We start from the raw sequence: 11,373 nt of genomic DNA, 5'->3' as shown, positions 1-11,373 counted from the left end.
CAGTGCTCATTCAATGATGAGCCCCATGTATTGTGCCCAATATAAAAAAAAAATTGGACACAAACACATTAGTAGGCACTGAAACCATGACTTTTGTGCCTTTAATGTCCGTCCAGCTTGCATGTGGCCTTTCAGAAATTTATTATTAATTTGCAAAGACACAATAAATGCTTATGTGCCCTTTAATTTAATATATTTAAATAAAAGTAGATTTTCGTGTCCTTTACATATTTACTTTTCCAATCCCACAGTTGTTTATTAATTTATTTGTGTCAATCTTAACACCTCACTCTCTTCGCCTTTCCTTTCTCTCTCTATGTCCCTCTCCCCTATCTAATTCAACCCCAGCATCTCTCTCTCTCTCTCTCTCTCTCTCTCTCTCTCTCTCTCTCTCTCTCTCTCTCTCCCCTTCTCCTTCTCTTATAGTGGATGGATCTTCCTTCTTCGTCTCAACGCCGCTTCCATCAATAGCTTGACCTCCACTTGCTTGACTAGCTGACGGCACACAATCCATACTTGACCTGAGCTTTTGTTGTGGTCACTCCGAGAGAGATGGGTTGGTTTTTTCCATTTTGTTAATGGGTAATTTTTAGTTTAATTTGTTTTTTTTTTAATTTTTGATTTAATTATTTGCCTCCTATTACCTTACTCTTGGTAAGGGTGTTGATATCGGATCTCTTCATTTGTTTCTTAATTTAAGTTTTATTTTTAATGGGTTAAACAGGGTTTGAGTTTTAATTATTTGCGTCCTATTACCTTACTCTTACTTATTTGGCGTGTTTGTGGTGTTATAGGAAACAGGGTCTGAGAGAAATATGTAGTAATTTCGAAAGGAAGATGGGTTAGTGAATTTTGCAATTCCGATTTCGAATTTCTTCTATTGTATTTTTGAACATGTAGTTTATTTTTTTTTATTTTTTTGAGGTCGTTGATTCTTTGGGTACAGTGCATGCATCTTAATTCTAAGAAGAGGAGATTTGAATATGTAAAGTGCATGTCTCCAATTGCTCTGCTCTCTCAGTGTAAGTACATCTATGCATCTTTATTTCCTCAATTATATTTGACTTTGTTATGTTGAGTTGCCAAATTAAAGATATTGCACTACCTTTTCGATACTACACTAAATCTGGAACATGTGAAACATTAATTTTTGAGTTTTAATTATTGAACAGCGCCTGCATCTTAAATTTGTAAACGTCCACAGTAATGGTTTGGGGCTTGATAGTTGTACCAAATCTCTTCTTTTTTTTTTATTCCCCAGTGCATGTCCATATGTGTAGACCTTTTTGTAGCTTTCTAAAGTTTGGGTATTTCTTGATGTGTGCTTACATGGTGCTTACATGGTTTGGGATTACTTTGCAGGCTTGGGTATTATAAAAAGCTTTCCGCTTTCAGATTTAAGGTTTGATTATGTCTTACAGTTAATTGTCATGCCCATGCGAGGTGTACATTTTTTTTCCATTACACTTATGTGTTCTATCAATTAAAGTCCAGACCAACTACTAATCTCCTAAGTTCTTTGAATTCCTGTTTGCTAAACGTTGTAGGAAATTGCCTATTTTGAGATATTCTTTGAATTCCTGTTCGTTTTAGCCCGACTCATAGTTTTATTGGTATCTTGGACGTGCATGTAAAACCAAGCTGAATATTTCTTACCAATGGTATTACTATTTGATTTTATTTTGTAATATTTGAATTTTATGTTTATTTTTAATATTTAACCTATTGGACACAATAATAAAAATTGTGTTAACATGGATGGGAAAGTAATCTGGCAACTTGTCAGAATGGAGGCACAAAAAGCCCTTCATTTGTGCTTACATCATTGAGCACCAAACATAGTATTGTGCCCTATGATCAAAGGGCACATTTGGAGAGGGCACATATAACGATTTAGGAAAAGTAATGAAAATGGCTTGAAAACTTTGAGTTTTAACGATAAGGACAAAATAAAGGGTAAAATGAATAGTACCATGATTGAATTTTTAGTGTAAAAATGTGGTTTTTCGTTAAAGTGAACAGTACCAGGAGCTTTTCGTTTAAGTTCCCATAAGATTTTGGTTGCTACACTGTTGCTATTGGTCTAAGAGCACATATATTGGTGCCTTAGGCCTTATAGGCACATATAATTTTTTGTGCGCAGGGCTCATATTTTTTGTAGTCAAAATTTTCCACTTCTTTAAATTACGATTTTAATTGACAAACTAACCGTGGAATTCTTAAAGGCAAAAAGACAATAATATGGTACCGGCTAAAGACCAAAGTAAACTCGTATAATTTTGGACCAAAAAATTCGACTTAGAGTTCAAAGTATTGCGTGCTGTATTGTTCATGAAGGAAGTATTTATACTAGTAAGATGGACTACTTGCTTAAGTAGGAGCATGTAAACTTACTTGTTTGCATTCCAATATCAATGAGGACACTGAGGAGGAGGAAACAAGATCTTGTTTACTTTGGGAGAGGTTCGTAGTAGATTATTTCCTTCCTTTTTCATGTGTTTCCATTGATATCTTTCCCTGTAGCAGACAAATTCTCTAGCACAGATATTAAAATAAAAATAAGTTTTAAACTTATAATATTTTTATTAAACAACTTATAATTAATTTTATAAAAGCTGAAATATCACAAGGTAATTGTGAGTTAAGATTTACATGTTTACTTACTAAGAATAAGAGTTAGAATCATTGTGATTTATTATTTATTTGGCACACGTGCTAATAATTACATAAAGTTGACGGAATTTTCAATTTTGGGTATAAATCCTAACAGATTTCACCACAAAAGCTTAAATCCTAATTTTTTACTATAGGGGCTATCTTCCAACTATAACCACCCTATCACCGTGGGGACTTAATCCAATTAAGCCTTTGGGCAATGATGAATTGATCATTGATTTAATGAATGGGTTGGGTTAGTGGGGATGGGAGGAGGGAGAGAGGGATGAGGTGAGTTTGAGATAATAAAGAGAAATTTATATTAATTTGACTTAATATATGCCAAGTTCTTAGTGATGGTGGAGCACCACTCAGCTAAGTTCAGTGGTAAGCTAAGGCCCACACAAGTTTCTTTTTTAATATATAGACAAAGCAAATTTCATTTTTATAATTAATCTTAACTTGTACGAAAAATCAATGAAGTTATGTTACAAACTAATATAAAATAAAAGATAGAGTAGCCAAGGTTTGAAAAGACGCTAGGCGGTAGTCTGACAGCAGACTAGGGCCTAGCACCTAGACGACTAGGCAGGGCTTAGGCGGTTTAGGTGGATTAAGTAAATTTACTATATATCATATAAATAAGTGTTTGCTTATACTGAAAAAATACATAATTTCATGAAAATATGGGGAATAATCATATAATGTGTGTTTATTTAAGTATTTAACTAGTATTTATTAAAAAAATAAAAAGTAAAATCAAAATTATGTTGCAGTCCTAACAGTTTAGGACTGTGATCTTATAAATCCTATTATATATTGGGATGTCCTTATGAGATTCTACCATATCTTATCTTTAGATATTATCCTAATAAAGTTGTAATCCTATTGGGGTAAGGAATTAATCTTCCATACTACTATAAATAAAGACACAATAGGGTGAGAAATCACACCGCATAATTCACCCAATTATCTCTATGTTTGGTGCACCCTCTCTCTCACTCTCTCTATAATTCTACAGTCAAATAGGCCTACAACACGTTATCAACACACTCTTGATGTTGTGCTAATGAGAGTTTTTCCATCTTCAATCAGGGGAGTATTACTTTTTAATCATTCTTTTTATGATTAAATTATTATTTATTAAATTGATCTACATGTTAGTGATAAAATTTAATTTTTTTTTCTGTGTTGAATGTGATACAACGTAATGGAGATGAAACTCCGGCTTTCCGAGAATGATCTTCTACAAGTTTAAAGGCTCAATCTGTTTTTTGCCAATTAGGTTCTCCTAAAATGCAATTTTGATATTTTCAACGACCATGATGCATGAAAACAATATTCATGATGCATAAACCCCGTACATTTATATTTATCTTTATATATAATATATATATATATATATGTATATATTGTATATTTCATATATTTGTTAGTATATATATATATGTTCATGCATAACGCAATTATAAATTTGCTATGTGGAATTTATGAGTAAAAAAATCGAAATAAAATAGAAGCACTTTAGGGTTTTCTCTAAAACCCTAGAATTCGAAAAGAAAAAAAACCCTAATTTTTTTTTCTGCGGCTGAGCTGAGGCCTGGTGCAGCAGCCCTCTCGACTATGCTGCGTGTGTGACGAACCAAGCCGAAGGCCTAGGTTCTAGTTTGCTGGGCTTACAACCTTCAGCCCACACCAGAAGCCAACAAACCTTGCTGGGCTTCGTCCTCGCTCTGCCCATTCGGACAGCCTTGCGCTGCTGGGCTTACCCTAATGCCCTGACCCGCTTTAACAAGACTACTGCTTGCTAAGCCCGCCTTGCGTCTCACCCTGCCAGCAAGCCTGATACTTGATGCGCTTTGCCTATCTCGGCCCTCTGTTTCTACAGCCTGCTGGCTGTTCTAGCCCCCGTCCCGAGAGATCAAGGGTATGCAACGCTTCCTGCAGGGCCGTGCACTGGCAACTTTTGCTGGGTTGCGATATTTTTTCTACCCAACGCCACCTTTTGGTGACCCCCGCTTCTTAGCCATACCCAAATATTTTTGGGGGCTTCTAGGTCAGAAGACAACCAAAGCTATTATGACCTGCATGTCATTATTTTACTTTCATTATCGAACCCGAAAGGTTCCGATCTATTGAATTAATTAAAAGTAACCATCAGTCCATTAATAAAAATTCAAAATTATTGGCCTAAAGTCCACTTTTGAAAATTAATGATTCAATATTTTTTTTTTCTTTTCTTTGAACTGTTGACATCCTTTCGTAGTCCCGAAGCGACTCACACTTGAGTTTCTGAAGCAATCCAAATTTACTGCAATTTAGTTGTATATTGTATTATGTGTTTTTACCAGAGGGGGTGTTGAGGGGGTGTGAAAGGTGCAGTCGCACAGGGCCCTAAATTTGAAGGGGCCTTCAAAATTTTTGTCACCTAACATTTATATGTAATAATATTCTATATTTAAAATTGCTTTTGTTATGACATAATGTTCTATATTCAAAAATTGATTTTGTTAGCACTTTAAAATCTCGTCTTACACTTCTTATAAGCGTAATTTTTTTTCTTTCTAAATACAAAAAATTAGAGGACAATAAGATATTTTGAGTGTTAATAATACACAATAAAAGACGGTATTTTTTCAATATTATTATATAATAATGTTACATATTCAAGTGAAACTTTAAAGTTAGAGTTTTTGAAGTTTGTTTTCTTGTTTGGTTGTTTAAGATTGAACTGCTTTTGATTATTTAGTGAACGTTATGTTTGTAGCTCTTTTTACTTATTATTAATGACATTTTAAAACTTGCAATCAGTGAGTACTAAACTTTGTTTGATTTAAGTGATTGTTTTCTAACGTCAATACATTGTTCTACATTTTTTAAGACTTATCTTAAGGAGAGGCGCTTTTATAAATTTCGCACACGGCCCCCAAAATCTCAGAGACGGCCCTGGTTCTTACAAATACCTCCTTTTATGATTCGGAAGTTCACACTAAACTCGAAACTGTGGGTTCGAATTTAGTGTCTTTGAAACCCGAAGTTTTCATAAAACAATACACCCATGGAAACCTGAATTTTTTCATGTAAACCATGTCTTAGAACCCGAATGTTCTAACTGTGATGCTTATAGAGGTTTTATTTCCCATAACACCAATCACAATCTTGTCCCCTTATTTAGTGGATTGACGAACCATCACAAGTTTGATTTTGCTAATTTGGACGTTTCTCTCATAAACTACTTTATGTGGGCACAAGACCTGTAACTCCACTTGACTATCAATAAGTTAAGAAATTATTGACACCAATAATGGTATGGAAGAGCTGAATAAGCCTTTACCATGATCTTCATATGAAGACTTATGCTCAAACCATTACAAACGGAAATACCTCCTTAACGAGGATTCCATGACATTTTTGCTCGTTCTGTGGACTGTTTAATCATGAAGAATGATCTTGCCTAAAGCAAACTATGATTGAAACATTTAAGTCCATGAATAGGTACAATTTTGAAGTTTATAAAATTCGATCGAATTTTGACTGGAGAAGAATTTTCTCGTCCTTCCATGTCTCTGACTTGCTCCTGGAGCAGCAAATAGAAAGCGAAAGTCTACCAAATTATCAGATCTGATTACTACCACAAATGTGAGAGAGATACCCCAACACGAATTAACCAGGCCGGACCATAGACATGTCCCTAATAGTGTGGTTCCTAGCACACTATATTTCCCTAGGGAAACTAGCATATATCATTCCCTCTTTTCCCTAGGGAAACTCACAAGCAAGGTGCAAGGTAACAGAATCGGCTAGCCTTGCCTAGGAAAACAAGCAAAGGGTCAAACTGCATTTCAAAGCCTAAAGAGAACACATCACTCATGCAATATATCATTGCATCATTGCACAAACAAGAATCTCAATCATTAAGCCAAGTTCATCATCAAATTTGAAGTTAAAACAAAGTGAAGAAAAGAAAATAAGGCATCAAGGCTATCTATGTTCTTCCTAGCACTAGAAAAGCAAAAGGCCCCATGGCCACCATCTCAGGAAAACAAGCCGATTGTCCAGAAGATAATCTTGATAGGAAGTTATTCATGTTGGCCGCTGTCACTGGTAGACCTCAGTCGCATCACCTATGTTTACCCCAAGAGATAAAAAAAAGGAAAACTAATGAAAATGGCTTGAAAACTTTGAGTTTTAACGATAAGGACAAAATAAAGGGTAAAATAAATAGTACCAGGATTGATTTTTTAGTGTAAAAATGTGGTTTTTCGTTAAAGTGAACAGTACCTGGAGCTTTTCGTTAAAGTTCCCTAAATAAAATCCTTAAACCTTATCTTCCATTGATTTCATTTCATTACCATATGCTTACGAAGTCAATCACATGCCTATCTTTAATGCATGAATTGCTCGTTATACACATAGAGCATGCTTCTAATACAAGGTACAATCGAGTTTATATATGCCATGCCATGCCATTAATTCACCTAAGTTCTAATTTGGAGTGTGTTTGTACCATACTTGACCAATCCCGAAACTATTGAGCACCGGTCAACGTTATACCGTCAAGGACCCAGAAGAGTTTCCCTCTAACCAGGAGGCCAATCACAGCGCGACACGTGTCGACATCAGAAGCCAATCATAGCGCGACACATGTCAACATCAGAAGCCAATCACAACACGACACGTGTCAATGTCAGAACAAAGCTAGAAATTATCTTCTATAAAAGGAGATCATTCTCCCACAATGTTTCCTAATGTCATTTGTACTAAATCATTCACTAGTACTCACAAAAGGAGAGCTTAAACCTATGTACTTGTGTAAACCCTTCACAATTAATGAGAACTCCTCTACTCCGTGGACGTAGACAATCTGGGAGAACAACGTACATCTTGTGTTTGCTTTCCTGTCTCTATCCATTTACATACTTATCCACACTAATGACCGGAGCAATCTAGCAAAGGTCACAAACTTGACATTTTCTGTTGTACCAAAGTCCTCACTGATTTTGTGCATCAACATTTGGCGCCGTCTGTGGGAACGACACTTATTCCCACTCTCTTCAGCTTTGTTAAGCTGGTTTTCACCATTCGTACACTCTCTTTTGACCAGGCATCCATTTCCAACATGGGGAGCGAAGGAAGCCACAACCCACAGAATGACACCTCTCTTGCACCTGGTGCGAAGCAACGAAAGAAGGAACAAAAGAAGTTTGCTCTTCAGGTTAAAGTCGATGAGATAGAGGCTAAGAACAACAAGATAGCGATGAAGAATGAGATCCTCCAAGAGCAGTATGAGAAGGTTTTCGAGATGCTCCACGAGGCTAGATATACTAAAACACACGAGCTTATCACCCCTGTGGAAGTCAACCATCAACTGGGTACCCCCTAACACGAAGGGTCATTTGCCCTCGACATGGGTATTCCTATTGAGGAGCGAGCTACTCATTGAAATGGCGACCAACATGAGACTTTTCTCAACCCAGCTGCTTCGACCCGAAGCATGAGGAGTGGAGGAAGGCACCTCTTTACAGAAGGAGTGGAAGGATCGAAAACCGTCTTTCGCGACTATCGAGACTTTTTAAAGCAACGTCGAGACAATCTCATCCATGTAAGCTCGAAGATCAATGACCCAAGGGTCTCTGAAAGATTCGGTCCCCTCTCATGTCCCGGGCTGGCTACCAATTTGGGGAAGGGACAACAAGTCCTAGAGAAACATGAAGGTATAGGGGACTCAGAGATGTTCCAACAGACATACCTTAAAATTCAGTACGATGAGTCCAGGGAAAAATCACATGCTCTTGATTAAACATTCCTACTTCCAAGAGGAGATAGAGATTTACGAAAGAAAGCTCCAGTGGTATATGACTCCACTCAGGACCCTCTTGTCCTACAACTCCTTAAGAAAGTAAACAAGTTGAAGGACGAACGACAAGCTGAGATACCTGATTGGAACCAACCTAGGCCTGGCCCTCTTACAAGGAGGATCCTCGACACCCCCGTCAAAGCAAAAACAAAGCAGAAGCTTGGCTTGTAACTCTATACTGGAAAAGAGGACCCCGATTAAACACCTTAACCTCTTTGAATCCACCATGGCATACCAGATGTACACCGATGAAGAGCGATGTCTTCTCTTCCCCTCCACCCTCTCTGGCGGAGCTCTAAACTGGTATTGCCGTCTTCCACCTAAGACGGTAGACTTATTTGAGGAATTGAGGAAACTGTTTATTTCTCAACACATTTTCCAGATTGATCGCTTGCACTCTGCGGATGACTTGTACACTATTCGCCAGAAGCCAGACAAGTCATTACGTATGTATGCTGGCCTCTTCAGCCATGAGAATTCCCGTTGTGCCGAGGTAGACGACAAGATTGCCCTCAAAGCCTTCACGGCAGGGCTACGTGATTGTTTCTTCAAGTACATGATCAATGCCAACACTTGGAAGACTTACTTTGAGGTGATGGCACAAGCTTACAACCATGCCTCCGCTGAGGCAAGGACATATCAAGGGAAACCTCTCACAGCCACCCTTTATCAGCAAGTAGAGAGTGGAAGTCAGATCCAACCAAATAAGAAAACCTCGACCTTCCAAACGGCAACGGTGCCTCCCCCTGCCTTACTTAATACTTCGCCAAGTCAACAGACATATAAATCTCAGGGCAAAACCAGTCTCATTTTAGTAAAATGAGTAAGGGACACTATCGCGATAACTAAGGGTATCGCAACGATAATGCTCGCCCCCAGGCAGTCAACACAGTGGGCCAAGCACGTGTCAGGACAAGCCCTACCCTGAGGTATGAGACATACACACCTTTGAACGCCACATGCGTGGCCATTTACCCCAGCATTGCATACCTGATACCGAAGCCAATGCCGAGGCAGTCGGGTTACAAGCCTACGAAGAACATGGGTACGTTTTGCTGCTATCACGAGCATAACGTCCATGACGGCGAGAAGTGTATCACCCTTCGTGATCATATTGAAGCTTTGGCGCGTGAAGGAAAAATTGATCAATTCCTCTTTCACCCTTCAAGGGATAACCGTAACCAACGCCAAGTGAATGTGATATATTCCATAAGTGGCGGCACACCCTAATCTGAATCTTCCAATAGGGCCATGAAAAACAACGAACGAGATTTAAGGCCTGGCCACCAAGTGTTTCACGTGGAAGACATCAGGGGAGGCAAATGTCAAAAGCCTAACTGGGATCCAATATGTTTCTACCCCGAGGAAGAAAGAGGTATCATCTACCCTCACAACGACCCACTGATCGTGAAGGCTCACATAGCAAACTTTGAAGTACGACGAATCTTGGTAAACACGGGGGCTTCGATCAATATCATGTTTTCTGAAGCTTTCAGGGCACTTAATGTAGCTGAACACTTGCTCGATCGCTCGATTTCTCCTCTGATAAGCTTCTCTGGTGATATCGTGCAACCTATAGGGAGCATACATTTACCTTTCACCATTGGTACATGCCCTTACACAGCTACCATTACGACTAACTTCCTGGTAGTTGATTGCCCAACAACATACAATGTCATCTTTGGATGCATAGGCATCAATGATCTCGAGGCCATGGTATCCACACATATGTTGTTGATGAAATTTCCAACCCCCTATGGCAATGGTTACATCAGAAAAGATCAGCTTAGTGCACGGTCATGTTAGAACACTTCGGTCAAGCAACAACACTTGTCTGTGCCCAAGGAAACATTTTCTATACATGACCAAGTCATAAAGACCAGCCCGGATGAAGCCAACTTGGATCTTCACGGTGGCAACAGTCAACCTGACGATCCTCGAGATGACTCTTTCACCCAGCAAGCACAACCCGCTGAAGAGCTGGAGAAGGTTTCTATATCAAAAGATTATCCAGATCGCATGGTGAAGATTGGCACCACTTTGTCACCACCCATTCGGTTGGCATTGATCTCTTTTTTACAACAGAACACTGAGATCTTCGCTTGGTCATACGAGGACATGTCAGGCATCTCTCCCGATATCATATGTCATCGCTTGAGTATTGACCCCAAGACCAAGCCAATGAGACAAAAGCGAAGATCTTATGACGCTGAACGATACGAAGCAATGAAGGTAGAAGTTGAAAAACTCAATTACCCAACATGGGTGGCAAATGTGGTCCTTGTTAAGAAAAATCGGGCCAAAGAAAGTCTCCTGCTCCAAAAGGTCTTGTGGAGAATGTGTGTCGACTACACCGACCTAAACAAATGATGCCCACAGGATAGCTTTCCACTTTTTCTCATTAACAAACTTATAGATTCTACGGCAGGGTGTGAACTCCTGAGCTTCATAGATGCTTACTCTGGATACAACCAAATCCTCATGAACCCTCATGACCAAGAACACACAGCCTTCACTACTGACAGGGGACTATATTGCTATAAAGTCATGCTCTTCGGCCTAAAGAATGCAGGGGCGACTTATTAAAGACTAGTCAATTCGATGTTCATAGAACAGATTGGGAAGAGCATGGAAGTTTACGTTGATGATATTCTAGTCAAGAGAAAACATGCTGACCAACATATCACCAACCTATCTGAAACTTTCACCATTCTGAAGAGGTATCGAATGAGTATGCTCTTCGTTTCAAATTCAAGGCGTCGAACAATGGGGCCAAATATGAAGCCCTCCTAGCAGGCTTACGTTTAGCTAAACACCTTGGGGTTAAACGAATTGATATCTTTAGTGACTCCTAATTGTTG

General features: G+C 38.7%; 1 long non-coding RNA gene across 1 annotated transcript; it reads left to right on the top strand.

Annotated features, from left to right (window-relative positions):
• Positions 1-290: 290 nt before the first annotated feature.
• Positions 291-1,635, top strand: LOC114825766 (uncharacterized). The gene is made up of 4 exons (XR_011583279.1): positions 291-582; positions 795-841; positions 947-1,022; positions 1,363-1,635. It is a non-coding gene; the product is annotated as an uncharacterized lncRNA (long non-coding RNA).
• The last annotated feature ends 9,738 nt before the right edge of the window (positions 1,636-11,373 follow it).

The sequence above is a fragment of the Malus domestica genome, chromosome 07, assembly GCF_042453785.1.
Source record: "Malus domestica chromosome 07, GDT2T_hap1".
NCBI lineage: Eukaryota > Viridiplantae > Streptophyta > Magnoliopsida > Rosales > Rosaceae > Malus > Malus domestica.
Note: the sequence above shows the minus strand (reverse complement) of the source record. Positions and strands in the feature narration are given on the sequence as shown.